The sequence below is a fragment of the Pristiophorus japonicus genome, chromosome 4, assembly GCF_044704955.1.
Source record: "Pristiophorus japonicus isolate sPriJap1 chromosome 4, sPriJap1.hap1, whole genome shotgun sequence".
Lineage (NCBI taxonomy): Eukaryota > Metazoa > Chordata > Chondrichthyes > Pristiophoridae > Pristiophorus > Pristiophorus japonicus.
The window spans coordinates 59,507,297-59,521,760 of record NC_091980.1 but is presented as its reverse complement, the minus strand read 5'-3'; the positions used below and the strand labels follow the sequence as shown (position 1 = coordinate 59,521,760).

The following is a 14,464-nucleotide window of genomic DNA, read 5'->3' as shown; positions in this document are numbered from 1 at the left end:
ATCTTTTTACCACAAGTGAAAAGCTGCATGACATTCCAGAATAACAAGCATGACAAAAGAAAATCAAAATGTAGAAACGTTAGTGCCCATGGCAGCATGCATACATCTCTACTTATTACTAGAATTTGATTGAAAATATTTCACATAAGGGCAGCCTATTAATGGGTTGCTTATTTCCGAATCTAGTGGATAGCCTGCCAATACCCAGCGATGCCTCAGCAGAAAGCCTTGCCACGCAGACTGGAAAACTTTCATCCATTGGTGGCAACATAATTCTTACTGCTCCTGGGTGCTAGACTTCAAAGGCTGCCATGCGGACTTTCTAAGGGTTTATGTGGCAGATATTATAGGTTATTACCTGTTTTTCGCAGGTAAATTAATTGGGAACATCTGACGGCATCCATCTTTCCGAAGGATTCAAGCGTGCTTAAAACTTTAATCCACCTGTGACGTGAATCTCGATCTGTACAAGTTTGTGTCTGACCTCCTTGGGCCCATGCTTTTGCATGATTTTAACTTCTTCATTTTGAAAACGTGCATGTTTTTATTTTTCTATACACTTCTAAAGTAAATGAGCTTCATTATGTGATAGTTGATGCACCTTATTGTGTTTGGCATTCATATAGGTCACAGAGCAATTGTAGTTGTAGATGATTCTTTGCTCATGAAGGTGGATATCCATAGGGAAAATACTTACAGGATGGTGAGCTGTCTACCTAGAGCTGCATCGATACATATTGAGGAAAGGATAGAAGGGATAGTGAAGGGCTCATGTGAGGATCCAGTGGTGGTACTCTGCATGGGGGTAAATGAAATAAAATAGGGCCCTGAAAAGACACATGAATGAGGATTGACTCAAAACTCAAAGAAAAGGATCTCTGGTATACTTCTAGTGTTTGCGAAAGGGTGGGAGTTCATTATACATAATTAAGGAAGTAAATAAGTGGCTGACGGCACTGGCAACTGGGAATCTCTCCAGAATAAAAAGGACTAATACAGACTGGAAAGACAGGCTACACTTAAACCAAGTAAAGATAAACAGACATGTGAAAAAAAGAGACAGCAATAGAAAATCATTTACATATGATTACATAGTGTATATAGCACAGAAACAAGCTGTTCCGCCCAACCAGTCTATGCCGGCGTTTATGTTTCACTCGAGCTTCCTCCCGTCTTTCCTCATCTAACCTTATTAACATAACCCTCTATTCCCTTCTCCTTCATATGCTTATCTAACTGCCCCTTAAATGCATCTAAACTATTCACTTCAACCACTCCCTGTGATAGCATTTAAACGAAACAAGTGGGGGGCAGAGGGAGGTCAGGGAGAAAACAAGATCCCAGGTAATACAGATCATAGGGTGGAAGGCAGTGAACAGGTAAACACGAACACAGATAATCAGAGAGTCACATATAAACTGCAGACCAGAAATAGGCAGACACTGGGAGATGTGACAGGGGGCAAATTTATAATAAGATGTATGTACAAGAATGCTAGACGCACTAGAAATAAGATGCCAGAATTGAATGCTGTTGCAGCAGTAGGGAATTCCGATGTGGTATCAGGAACATGTCTAATTTCAGAGGATGGAAGTTAATATAACATTACGTGGTGCAGCATGTTTAGAAAAGACAGAGCAGACAAAAAAAGGAGATGGTGTAACCCTCCAAAAATGTCAGGGACACCTGGGAGGCAAAAGAAGTTGATTCTGTGAGAGGTGGAAAGCTACAAATTATTCTGCTTAGGCATCTCTAGTTCAGAAAAATCCAAGCTAACACTAGGGATATTCTGTACACCACCTGGTCTGCATAAAAATTAGGATAATTTGATCTATGAAGAGATAGGAAGGGTACGTGAGAACAGGAGAGTTATTTTAAATGGAGACTTCAGTAAACCTCTATAAACGGGAAACCCAAGTCGTTTATAATCAAAGTCAGTAAATGTAATGCATGACAGATTCTTGACCTAGTACATCAAAGAACGCCACAGAGACCATGCTCATCTTGATCTGGTATTTATAAAAGACCGATAAAACAGAAGTCATAATATTTCTGGGAGACAGCAACCCAGAATGTTAACAGTTAACGTGATCTGAGAGTCAGAAATATCTAAGACCAGGAGCCAGGTGCAGAATTAAATGAAAGTACAACTAAACCAAATAGATTTAGGTAGGTTGTTCAAGAACTCTTCTGTAGAAGTAGGTGGAACACCTTTACAGCTGGTATAATGCAGATTGTGCATAGAAAATGCATTCCCAAAATTTACAAACTCAGATGAAACAAATGTGACCATCAAATGGATTAACAAACAAATTAAAAGTGGGATATAGAGGAAAAATTGGCTGCACAAATCCTGCACAGAGAAGAGAGAAAGAGCTTATTGTTAAAAGATGAATCAGTTCAGCAAAGAGAGACCAGGAAAAACATATAGCAGTAGAGGCTAGGCACAACAGCAAAACAATTATTTCAGTATTGCAACACCAAGAGAGCAGTCAGTGATGAGGTGAAAACCACAAAAGATGCAAACAAGCTTGAAATTGAGAATGAGCACAAATTAATATTCTGAATGACTATTTCTTCCAGATTACAAGAAAAGACGTGAGCATGATCCCAAGTAAAATCAATGACTGTGTTATAAATAAGATGGAAATCCCAGTCAAGGTAAATGGGCTCAAAACAAATAAATCCCCAGGGATAGATGATACTTATCCCAGATTGCTGAGAGAGATTAGGGAGATTTATGAGGCACTCACATTCATTATGAAGGAGTTATTGGACACTGGGGAGATACAATGAGATTGGAAACAGGCAAATATGATGTTCCTATTCAAAAAGGAAGCAACTACAGATCTATTAGTCTTACATCCCATGTAAAATGGAATTAATTATTGGGAGTAAACTTGCGGTTCATTTGTGCAACAATAACCGAGTTAATAGGAGTCAGCATGGATTCAAAAGGTGAAGATCCTACATGACCAACCTCCTGGGCTTCTTTGAAAAAGTCACAACAAATGTTCCCTTTAATGTTTTTTGGGGGGGGGGGGTGCCTGGCCCCTTTAAGGGGCTGTGCAGACCATTCAAAATATCGCACATACGTGTGTTTTGTCCTATTTAAAAATCAGTGAGCCGACTGCGCAGCTGTGCAGTATAAGGGGAACATTCGTTACAACCCAAGTGGACTGTGGGAAGCCTTATGGTGTACCGTGACTTCCAAAAATGCTTTTGAACAATGTCCACACAAAAGGTTAGTAATTAAACTCAAAGCTGTGGGAATTCAGAATAAAGCCTGGGAATGGATAAGGATCTGATTGACGGGTAGGAAACAAAGAGTACTCATTAGAGAAGTTATGTCAGAGTGGAGAAAGGGGGAGGACTGAATGGCGTGCTCAGGTTTCAGTGCTGGAACCATTACTGTTTCTAATTTACATGAACATCCTGAATCAGAAACTCAATATAAAGTGGTCAAATCTGCAGCTGATACCAAAGTATTCAGGGTAGTGGAATCAGAAGAGGATGCTCAGAAATTACAGAATGAGTAGGGTGTCTGAGCTCCTCTAATTCTGCCCTCCTGAGCATGCCTGATTGTAATCGCTCAACCATTGGTGGCCGTGCCTTCTGTTGCGTTCTAGGCACCAAGCTCTGGAACTCCCTGCCTAAACCTCCCTGCCTCTCTATCTCTCTTTTCTCCTTCAAGACGCTCCTTACAACATACCACTTTGACTAAGCTCTTGATCATCTGCGCTAATTTCTACTTATATGACTTGGTGTCAAATTTTTATCACATAATACTCCTGCGAAGTGCCTTGGGACGTTTCACTATGGTAAAGGCGCCATGTAAACATAAGTTATTGTTGTTGTTAAGCTATGTAGGTGGGCAGAACAATGGCAGATGAAACTTTATGCAGCCAAGTGTAAAATAGAAACATAGAAAGTAGGTGCAGGAGTAGGCCATTCAGTCCTTCGAGCCTGCAACACCATTCAATATGATCATGGCTGATCATGCAACTTCAGTACCCCACCTCTGCCTTCTCTCCATACCCCTTGATCCCTTTAGCCGTAAGGGCCACAGCTAACTCTCTTGTGTATATATCTATCGAACTGGCCTCAGCAACTTTCTGTGGTAGACAATTCCACAGGTTCAAAACTCTGAGTGTAGACGTTTCTCCTCATCTCGGTCCTAAATGGCTTACCCCTTATCCTTAGACTGTAACCCCCTGGTTCTGGACTTCCCCAACATCGGGAACATTCTTCCTGCATCTAACCTGTCCAATCCCATCAGAATTTTATATGTTTCTATGAGATCCCCTCTCATTCTTCTAAATTCCAGTGAATATAGGCCTAGTTGATTCAGTCTTTCTTCATATGTCAGTCCTGCCATCCCGGAAATCAGTCTGGTGAACCTTCGCTGCACTCCCTCAATAGCAAGAATGTCCTTCCTCAGATTAGCAGATCAAAACAGCACACAATATTCAAGGTGTGGTCTCACCAAGGCCCTGTACAACTGCAGTGAGACCTCCCTGTTCCTAAACTTAAATTCCCTCGCTGTGAAGGCAGTATGCCATTTGCTTTCTGTACTGCCTGCTGTACCTGCATGCCTACCTTCAATGACTGATGTACCATGACATCCAGGTCTCGTTGCACCTCCCCTTTTACTGAGCTGTCACCATTCAGATAATAATCTGCCTTCTTGTTTTTGCCACCAAAATGGATAACCTCACACTTATCCGCTTTATACTGCATCTGCCATGCATTTGCCCACTCACCTAACCTGTCCAAGTCCCCCTGCAGCCTCCTCGCAGCTCGCACTGCCACCCAGCTTAGTGTCATCTGCAAATTTGGAGATATTACACTCAATTCCTTTGTCTAAATCATTAATGTATATTGTAAATAGCTGGGGTCCCACCACTGAACCTTGCGGCACCCCAATAGTCACTGCCTGCCATTTTGAAAAGGACCCATTTATTCCCACTCTTTGCTTCCTGTCTGCCAACCAGTTCTCTATCCACGTCAATACATTACCCCCAATACCATGTGCCTTAATTTTGCACACTAATCTCTTATGTGGGACTTTGTCAAAAGCCTTTTGAAAGTCCAAATACACCACATCAACTGGTTCTCCCTTATCCATTCTACTAGTTACATCCTCAAAAAACTCTAGAAGATTTGTCAAGCATGATTTCCCTTTCATAAATCCATGCTGACTTGGACCGATCCTGTCACTGCTTTCTAAATGCGCTGCTATTACATCTTTAATAATTGATTCCAGCAATTTCCCCACCACCGATGTCAGACTAACCGATCTATAATTCCCTGTTTTCTCTCTCCCTCCTTTTTTAAAATGTGGGGTTACATTAGCTACCCTCCAATCCATAGGAACTGAACCAGAGTCCATGGAATGTTGGAAAATGTCCACCAATGCATCTACTATTTCTAGGGCCACTTCCTTAAGTACTCTGGGATGCAGACTATCAGGCCCTGAGGACTTATCGGCCTTCAGTCCCTTCAATTTCCCTAACACCGTTTCCTGACTAATAAGGATTTCCCTCAGTTCCCCCTTCTCGCTAGACCCTCAGCCCCTAGTATTTTCAGGAGGTTATTCATGTCTTCCTTACTGAAGACAGAACCAAAGTATTTCTTCAATTGGTCTGCAATTTCCTTGATCCCCATTATGAATTCCCCTGATTCTGACTGCAAGGGACCTACATTTGTCTTCACTAATTTTTTTCTCCTCACATATCTGTAGAAGCTTTTGCAGTCAGTTTTTATATTCCCTGCAAGCTTACTCTCATACTCTATTTTCCTCCTCTTAATTAAACCCTTAGTAATCCTCTGCTGAATTCTAAATTTCTCCCAGTCCTCAGAAAGGAAAATGGACAACACAGTACTCTATTAAACGGTACTGAAATAGCTAAGAAGAAGCTGAAAGAAACCTAGGAGCCATGGTAGACTCAATGCTAAACATGTCCCACCAATACAAAGCAGCAATCAGCAAAGCCATAAAATGTTGACTACATAACCCGACAAGTCAGAGAAGGTAATGATCAATCTTTATACTGTTCTCGTACTCTGCTACTATAAATTGCTGCTTCCTTTCATTCCTCACCGTTCCACCCCTTCCCTTTTAGGTACTAATGCAGGCCCATCAAAATTGGCTGCCCTGCCATGTTCCCTACTCCTCGATTGGCAAGCTGCATTTAAGAAGTGCATTTTGTGCTGGCAGCTCACTGGTTTCATTTAAATGAAACCCAACAGGAAAATGGCTCGGTCCCCATGCTGACTCCAACAGGTGGGCAGACCACATGCCTCACTGCCTGATTAATGCTATGTAAGAAAAGGATTAATCAGACTGTCCTGAAGTCTGCTAAAGTTATGCTGTTATTGATTTCTCTCCCTGGCTCAAGACCGCCCAAAGTGGAGGAAGAGCATCCGGGAGGGCACTGAGCACCTCGAGTCTCATCGCCGAGAGCATGCAGAAATCAAGCGCAGACAGTGGAAGGAGCGTGCAGCAAACCAGTCTCCCCACCCACCCTTTCCTTCAACCACTGTCTGTCCCACCTGTGACAGAGACTGTAATTCCCGCACTGGACTGCACAGCCACCTGAGAACTCACTTTTAGATTTTGAGGGACTGCCTATGATGATGAACATATTGTAGTAATAGTAACCTTTAGCCTTTGGCCTATGAAGCAGGGGAATTTAAGTCAATGCAAAGTCATTGGACTATTGATGCAGGACTGACCATAAAGCAATGGCTAATTTGATCACTTCAGTCAAGCTAATTAAAAAACATGCCAGTGCATACTGATTCATATATTTCACAAAACTTTAACCAGCTGATAACAAGTGCTGGAAAAACAGTTAGTTTTGCAAAGGATACCTTCTGGATTGTCTGAGACAAAATTATACTGAATCAAAGACAGACTTCGAACTAAAAGTTTCACTTTGTGGAATTGCAATTATATGTAACAAGAGTGAAACTATTGAAAAGGCAACCAAGTAGGGGAGTTGTACTGGTCTATGGAAAAATAACTCGTTAAAACGAAAGTTATTGAAAAGGGATAAGTCATTTATAATTCTCCTTATATGGAGTTACTTTTTAACTTTTTATAATTATGTACTGTAGAGTGTGTGGATTGCCACGTGGAGGGAGTACGACAAATGTATAAAATTGGCTGTCATAATTAATATTTGGATTCATAAAGGCCTCAAATATTTAGCTCAGAACAGCAACATGTTTGAATCCCCAACCAACCATCATTAGGTCTTTTTGTAAGTAGTACCTTTTAAGTGTATGTTTAAGTACATGTGCTGTATACTTAATAAATCTGTGATACCTGACATTCAATGCATAAGAACTGTATTAATTTGAAGAGTAAATTATGAATAAGAACCTATCCTTTAACAGCTCTATATGAAAACTGATCCACTGACTCGGCAGCCCTGTGGTGCCTCAGGCAAGCGACCATCTTCATATGGACCCAGACAACGTCAACAGACAACAACTGAGTTTGAACCTTGTTGTCACTCAAATTTCCCATAAGTACACTTTTCAGCAGAGGTAACGAAGCAACAATGCTTGTTGAGATTTTTTCTCCCTGGACCAAAATGGTGCTGAAGCCAACTGCAGTACCCCCATCAGATTGAGTTCAACTAAATATCCATTTATCCACTGAACCATCCAGGGAAGTTCTTTACCTTTTTATTATTTGAATACTTTAGTATAATTAATTTTCAATTGGATAAATGAAGAAAAATATTGGGTTGCATCAGTCATGCTATAGTTTTTTTCATTCCTTGAAGGTATGTTAACCTACAAAAACAAAGCTTCCTTCAATTCACACCATTTTTTTCCTTTAACCTGGAATGTATGGAGCTCATTAACATTCACTTTGTATTTGTAGGTTTACATTTAATCTCTTTCGTTGCTGCTTTTCTCAAAAGAACTGAAGTGTGAGAATGTAGAACTCTTAATGGGGCAGTTTCCCGTAATTTCCCCTTGATTTGGATAGCAGGCTATTCATTTGCACTATATCAGTTAACATCACAGCAGGAGGCCATTGTGTGCCTGTGCTGGCTGTTTGCTGGAGCAATCCACACCTAATCCCAATTTCCCATAGTGTATTCAAATAACAGTAAAGATAAATAAATCAATCTTGTCTAACTCATTAACTTGGGTTCCAAAAGGTTCATGGAGATTTCAATAGTTACTTCTCCACATCTGAAATAAAATCGAGTCACTGTTTAACCAGTTTACGATTCTCTTCACTTCTCTGTTGATCATCATCATAATCATAGGCAGTCCCTCGGAATTGAGGAAGACTTGCTTCCACTCTAAAAGTGAGTTCTCAGGTGACTATACAGTCCAATGTGGGAATTACAGTCTCCGTCACAGGTTGGACAGACAGTGGTTGAAGGAAAGAGTGGGTGGGGAGTCTGGTTTGCCACATGCTCCTTCCGCTGTCTGCGCTTGATTTCTGCATGCACTCGGCGATGAGACGTGAGGTGCTCAACGCCCTCGCGAATGCTTTTTCTCCACTCAGGGCGGTCTTTGGCCAGGGACTCCTAATTGCCGGTGGGGATGTTGCACTTTATCAAGGAGGCTTTAAGAGTGTCCTTGAAACATTTCCTCTGCCCATCTGGGGCTTGCTTGCCATGTCGAAGCTCCGAGTGGAGCGCTTGTTCCACGACAACATGCAAGCCGTGATCCTGACCAACGGATCCACCATAGACCAATTCCATGTCCGGACCGGGGTCAAGCAGGGCTGCGTCATCGCGCCAACACGTTTCTCGATCTTCCTTGCTGCAATGCTCCATCTCACTCTCAACAAGCTCCGCGCTGGAGTGGAATTAAACTATAGAACCAATGGGAACCTGTTCAACCTTCGTTGCCTCCAGGCTAGATGCAAGGCCGTCCCATTGGGGTCATCGAACTACAGTATGCAGACAATGCTTGCATCTGTGCACATTCAGAGGCCGAACTCCAAGCCATTGTCAACATCTTCACCAAGGCATACGAAAGCATGGGCCTTACACTAAACATCCATAAGACAAAGGTCCTCCACCAACCTGACTCGACCACACAACACTGCCCCCCAGTCATTAAAATCCACAGCGCAGTCTTGCACAACGTGGACCATTTTCCATACTTTGGGAGCCTACTATCAGCAAGGGCAGACAGTGAAGACTAGGTCTAACACTGCCTTCAGTGTGCTAGCGCAGCCTTCGGTCACCTGAGGAAGAGAATGTTTGAAGACCAGGACCTCAAATCTGGTACCGAGCTTATGGTCTACAGTGCAGTAGTGATACCCACCCTCCTATATGGCTCAGAGACATGGACCATATACAGTTGACACCTCAAAGCACTGGAGAAGTACCACCAGCGCTGCCTCCTCAAGATCCTGCAAATCCACTGGGAGGATAGATGCACCAACGTCAGTGCTCTCACTCAGGCCAATTCATCATCATAGGCAGTCCCTCGGAATCGAGGAAGACATGCTTCCACTCTTGGAATGAGTCCTTAGGAGGCCAATACGAGAGCCACAGTCCCTGCCACAGGTGGGACAGACAGCTGTTGAGGGTAAGGGAGGGTGGGACAGGTTTGCCACACATTCTTTCCGCTGACTGCGCTTGTCTTCTGCATGCAGTCAGCGATGAGACTCGAGGCGCTCAACACCCCCCCGGATGCACTTCCTCCACCTAGGGCGGTCTTTGGCCAGGGACTCCCAGGTGTCGGTAGGGATGTCGGTGGGGCTATCATCCCCAGCATCGAAGCACTGACTACACTCAACCAGCTCCGTTGGGTGGGCCACATCGTCCGCATGCCTGACACAAGACTCTATTGATCAACCTTTTCTATTATTCTCATTTATTTCTCAAATGCCTTATGAAAATCAAGATATATAATTTTTGGATTCACCCTCTCTCCAAATCCCAATCACAGGTTCAAGTTCTCCAATGAAAAATTAGATAAATATGCAAGAGACAAGGGTAAGCCCTGATCTTGGGTGTAAAATTGATGTAACTGCTTGGAAAAATGATTGGAGATTTATTACCCTGGGTTTCTATTTATCCAACTTCCTAGTGTGGCTTTATATTGGTGCCAGAAGCACTTGACAACTTTCAATTAATTGCATTAAAATTAGACTCCAATGTGTCATTTATTTTTCCACACAATTTTCTGGTGGCTTGGACTTTCACCTGTATAGCCAAGATGTGATTTTATTGGAATTGACATTTTAATTTATAACATCAGGGCAATGCCACATTTTGTTTTAATATTAAAGTCAGGAGACATGGAATTAGGGCCATGGCATTGTTGATTTGAAATGTTAATTAGCTGCCCAAAGACAGACCTGCCAACCATGAAATCATTTTATTTTGATGCTTTGAAGCAATGGAAAGACCACAGGGATCAGTTAGTTAAAATGCTTCAATCATTGCGAAGCATCAGGCTACACTGGAGGCAGACCGTGCCCACTTGCCAATTGCCTTCCACCCACATTTAGAGACAATGACACACCTACCAGGAAATGGCCATATAGAATTGACTACATAGGTCTGGCTAGGTTTGGCAGGCAGCCAGAGGCAGAGTTGTAGCACCTGCAGCTAATATGCACCATAGGGCAGGTACTGCCAAAGCTAGTGCATAAAAACATAAGAAATAGGAGCAGGAGTAGGCCATTTGGCCCCTCGAGCCTGCTCCGCCAATCAATAAGATCATGGCTGATCTCATCTTGGCCTCAACTCCACTTTCCTGCCCGCTCCCCATAATCCTTGACTCTCCTGTAGTTCAAAGATTTGTCTATCTCTACCTTAAAAATAATCAGGCAGTGCTCACTCATTTCCTTTATCTCTGTCCAGGTATGCTGAAAGGCTGGCCGAAGGAAAAAGGGGGCCTAAAATGGTAAGTGGGGCTCTATCTTCAGCCTAGAAATTCATCTTGTGGCGCAAAACAGTATTGGATTGAACAAATTTCTAGGTCTTCCATTTCATCAGCCAGCAAACAGGTGGTTGTATTGCTTCATCAATAAGCCAAAGTGTCTATTCCCTGTCACCATGTTTATTGCTCAGCCACTGGGTTTTGCCAGACAATTTTGTTCAATTCCTCTTTCAAGATGCTCCTTAAAACCTACCTCTTTGGCCAAGCTTTTGGTCACCTGCCCTAATTTCTCCTTATACGGCTCGGTGTCAATTTTTTAAATCTCATAATACTCCTGTGAAAGGCCTTGGGACGTTTCACTACGTTAAAGGCACTGTTTAAATACAAGTTGTTGTTGTTGACAATTTTGCTTACCCAAAAAAACTTTGCAAAGGCTGAAATATGTATTAAAAATGAGTCCATCTCCTGTGGCTTTGTACACAGGGAGTCAAAATCAACTATAGTCTTCATGTGAAATGGGGTTAAGAGGATGGGTTATAATTAGACAGCAGCACACAGACATAATTCAGTCATCCATTGCCTCCTTATTTTATATGATAATTTGATTTTTTTTTTAATTATTAGTTAAATATCAAAATATATGATAATTTGGAAAGTAGAGAAGTTGAATTGGTTGGGGCTTAAGAGTTACTTTGCAGTACAAAGGAAGGAGGTGGAAGATGCAAATCTCAGGTGCTGCAGCATGACAAGTTTACAACAACCTGCTTATATAGCGCCTTTAACATGGTGAAATGTCCCACGGCGCTTCACAGGAGCGTTATCAAACAAAATTTGACACTGAGCCATATAAGACGACATTAAGAAAGGTTGGTTAAAGCTTGGTTAAAGAGATAGGTTTTAAGGAGTGTTTTAAAGGTAAAGCGATTTAAGGCGGGAATTCCAGAGTTCAGGGCCTAGGCAGCTGAAGGCATGGCCGCGAATGATGGAGCGATGAAAATCGGTGATGCGCAAGAGGCCAGAATTTCAGGAGCCCAGAGGTCTCAGAGGGTTGTAGGGCTGGAGGAGATTATGAAATAGGGAGGGGTGAGGCCATGGAGGGATTTGAAAACAAGTATGAGAATTTTAAAATTGAGGCGCTGCTGGACCGGGAGCCAAAGTAGGCCAGCGAATTAGACATTTTCCATTATAAACGTGGGCTTGGGGGTTTATAATAGAAAATATTAATAGGAAGCTCACACAGACATAATATTTGTTGACACAGCGGCTGAAATTGATCTTCGAGAAAAGCGTAAAACAGGCAATAGCAAATCGGCAGCCTATTTTACACCACACCCAACTTACTTTTCCATTGAAGTTAAGTGTATGTGATGGCGAGAGGACGTAGTTTTGGAGTTACTGAAGTGGTGGAGAGTTCGAATTGTTAGGGGAGGAAATATGAAGTATCAGTTGGGCTGTGGATATGTTGGTAGTAGTGAATGTAAAAGAGGATGTAATGGTGAGTCGATGGTAAACATTGAGTAACAGGAAGTGCCAAACATTTTTAGAAAAACATTTTAGGGTGTTCCAGACAATTTGGTGGTGATGAGCACAAAGTAGATTAATGGGATGATATCCAAACAAGAGAGTAAGGACAGTTACAATGAAAAGGTTGAGGGAAAAAATAGGGATGAAAGGTAGAAATAATGTTTTGGAAAGGAGAGTTTTAGAAGACTTAACGGTGTGGTGACCGTTTAAAAAAACACAGAAGAGTAGGATTCAAAACAGGAGAACAGTCGCAATCAAAAAAAATCATCAATGGGATTTGAACTGAGATAAAGAAACACTGGCAGTGGGGATAGAATGGTTGCAGTGGTGGGAGCAAGTCCAAAGGAATCAGAATTACTAGGTGTAGGAGTTAAAAGCAAAGGGAAAACCGCTTTAAAAGAGGAATAATGGAATGGCAATTAAAAAAGAGCAATTATCCAATGGTTACGTAAAGTTAATGTGCTGTCAAACTTAAAAATCTTTATTTTCAACACTTGGACAAATTTGTGTACACCTTTGGAAGTGGCTTAGTGAGTTGCAGTGATTGCTGAGACATAACGGTACCTCCAGCAATTGTGGTGAGTGTGAAAGGAATGGCTTGGTCATTGTACAGATGCTTTATGGTGTTGGTGCTGGCACATCGTGTGGCAGCCATATGGCTGTATAGCGTAAAGTTAAGTAAATCTGGCCATCATGATTTGGCCTCCCGGGCAGCAATGTGCTCGGGTGCTGATGCCTTCTCTTCTGTGCAGCATCAGTTAATTGCGGACAAGGTTGCTGGTGTTGTTGGCGCTGCTGGTGTTGGGGCTGATCATGGTCCAATTCTGAGGACCAAGGTGAGAGAGTATAAATTGTACCCATCTAGATGGAATACATGGCAGGTGAAGTAGAGATGACAGAAGCAATCTGGCAATGGTGAGTGAGGTTCTTCCAATGAGGTAATACTGGATGGAGACTTTGCTGGAAAGACTTGCAGAAAGCTCAATCTATGTTGGCATTGCAGTGAACAATAGCTTCTGCCTGAGGAAAGTGGTTAGCTGTCAGGTGGGAGCTTTTATACTGCATTTGATGCTGTCAACTAATCAGCTGAGTCAATGGCCACTCAATTCCCTGGTTGACAGACTTGAGCAACATGAGTCCCGTCGGCATCCAGTGAAATTGGAAAGGTAAGGTTAAAAAGAATCCTAAGAGTCCATTAAATTAGCCGCCGGTCGGGTCACTGCCACAGTGACAGATGTGCCCAAGGGACAAGCACATAGGGGAGGGCTGACAGCGGGTTCCCAACCTGCTGCAAGAAATTTCAACTTTCCCACCCGACCCTCCTCCAGAAGGAATCCTGGAAAATTCCAGCCTGAGAGTGGGAGTAATGCAAAGAGCACAGCAGTAATTAAAAGTAAAGACTGGATGAAGAAATGAAAAAGAAACAGAAGAGCAATGTTTAAAAACAGTAACATTGGGAATAATATTAAAACAAGGATAGAAATAACAGATGATAGAATAAAATACAAAAGAGCAATACAATAGAGGAGCAGGATTTAAAAACAGAAACATCACACCAAAGATTACAAACCATTAACCCCTCTCACCATCCACACAAACATATCTACATCCCAAATAACACAATAAGTATCGCTATGCACACAATACCCGAAACAACACAGTAAAAGCACTGCCCAAAAAATCTCCATCTGTTCTTTGTTGAAATAACAGAGAAGGTTGATGAGGGTACTGCGGTTGATGTTATGTATATGGACGTTCAAAAGGCGTTTGAAAAGTACCACATAATAAACTTGTTAGCAAAATTAAAGCATGGCATTAAAGCGACAGTGGCAATATGGATATGAAATTGGCTAAGGAACAGAAAGCAATGAGAAGTGGTGAACAATCGTTTTTCCGACTGGAGGGAAGTATACAGTGATGTTTCCTAGGGATCGGTACTGGGACCATGCTCTTTTTGATATATATTAATGACTTGGATATACAGGGCATAATTTCAAATCATGCAGATGACAAAAAACTCAGAAATGTAGGAAACAGTAAGAAGGATAGTAACAGACTTCAG

The 14,464-nt window shown here is 42.1% G+C and overlaps 1 protein-coding gene across 2 annotated transcripts in view; it reads right to left on the bottom strand.

The window, feature by feature from the left end:
• slc25a48 (solute carrier family 25 member 48) overlaps positions 1-14,464 on the bottom strand; it is a 63,623-nt gene that overhangs the window by 32,425 nt on the left and 16,734 nt on the right. The window lies entirely within an intron of this gene.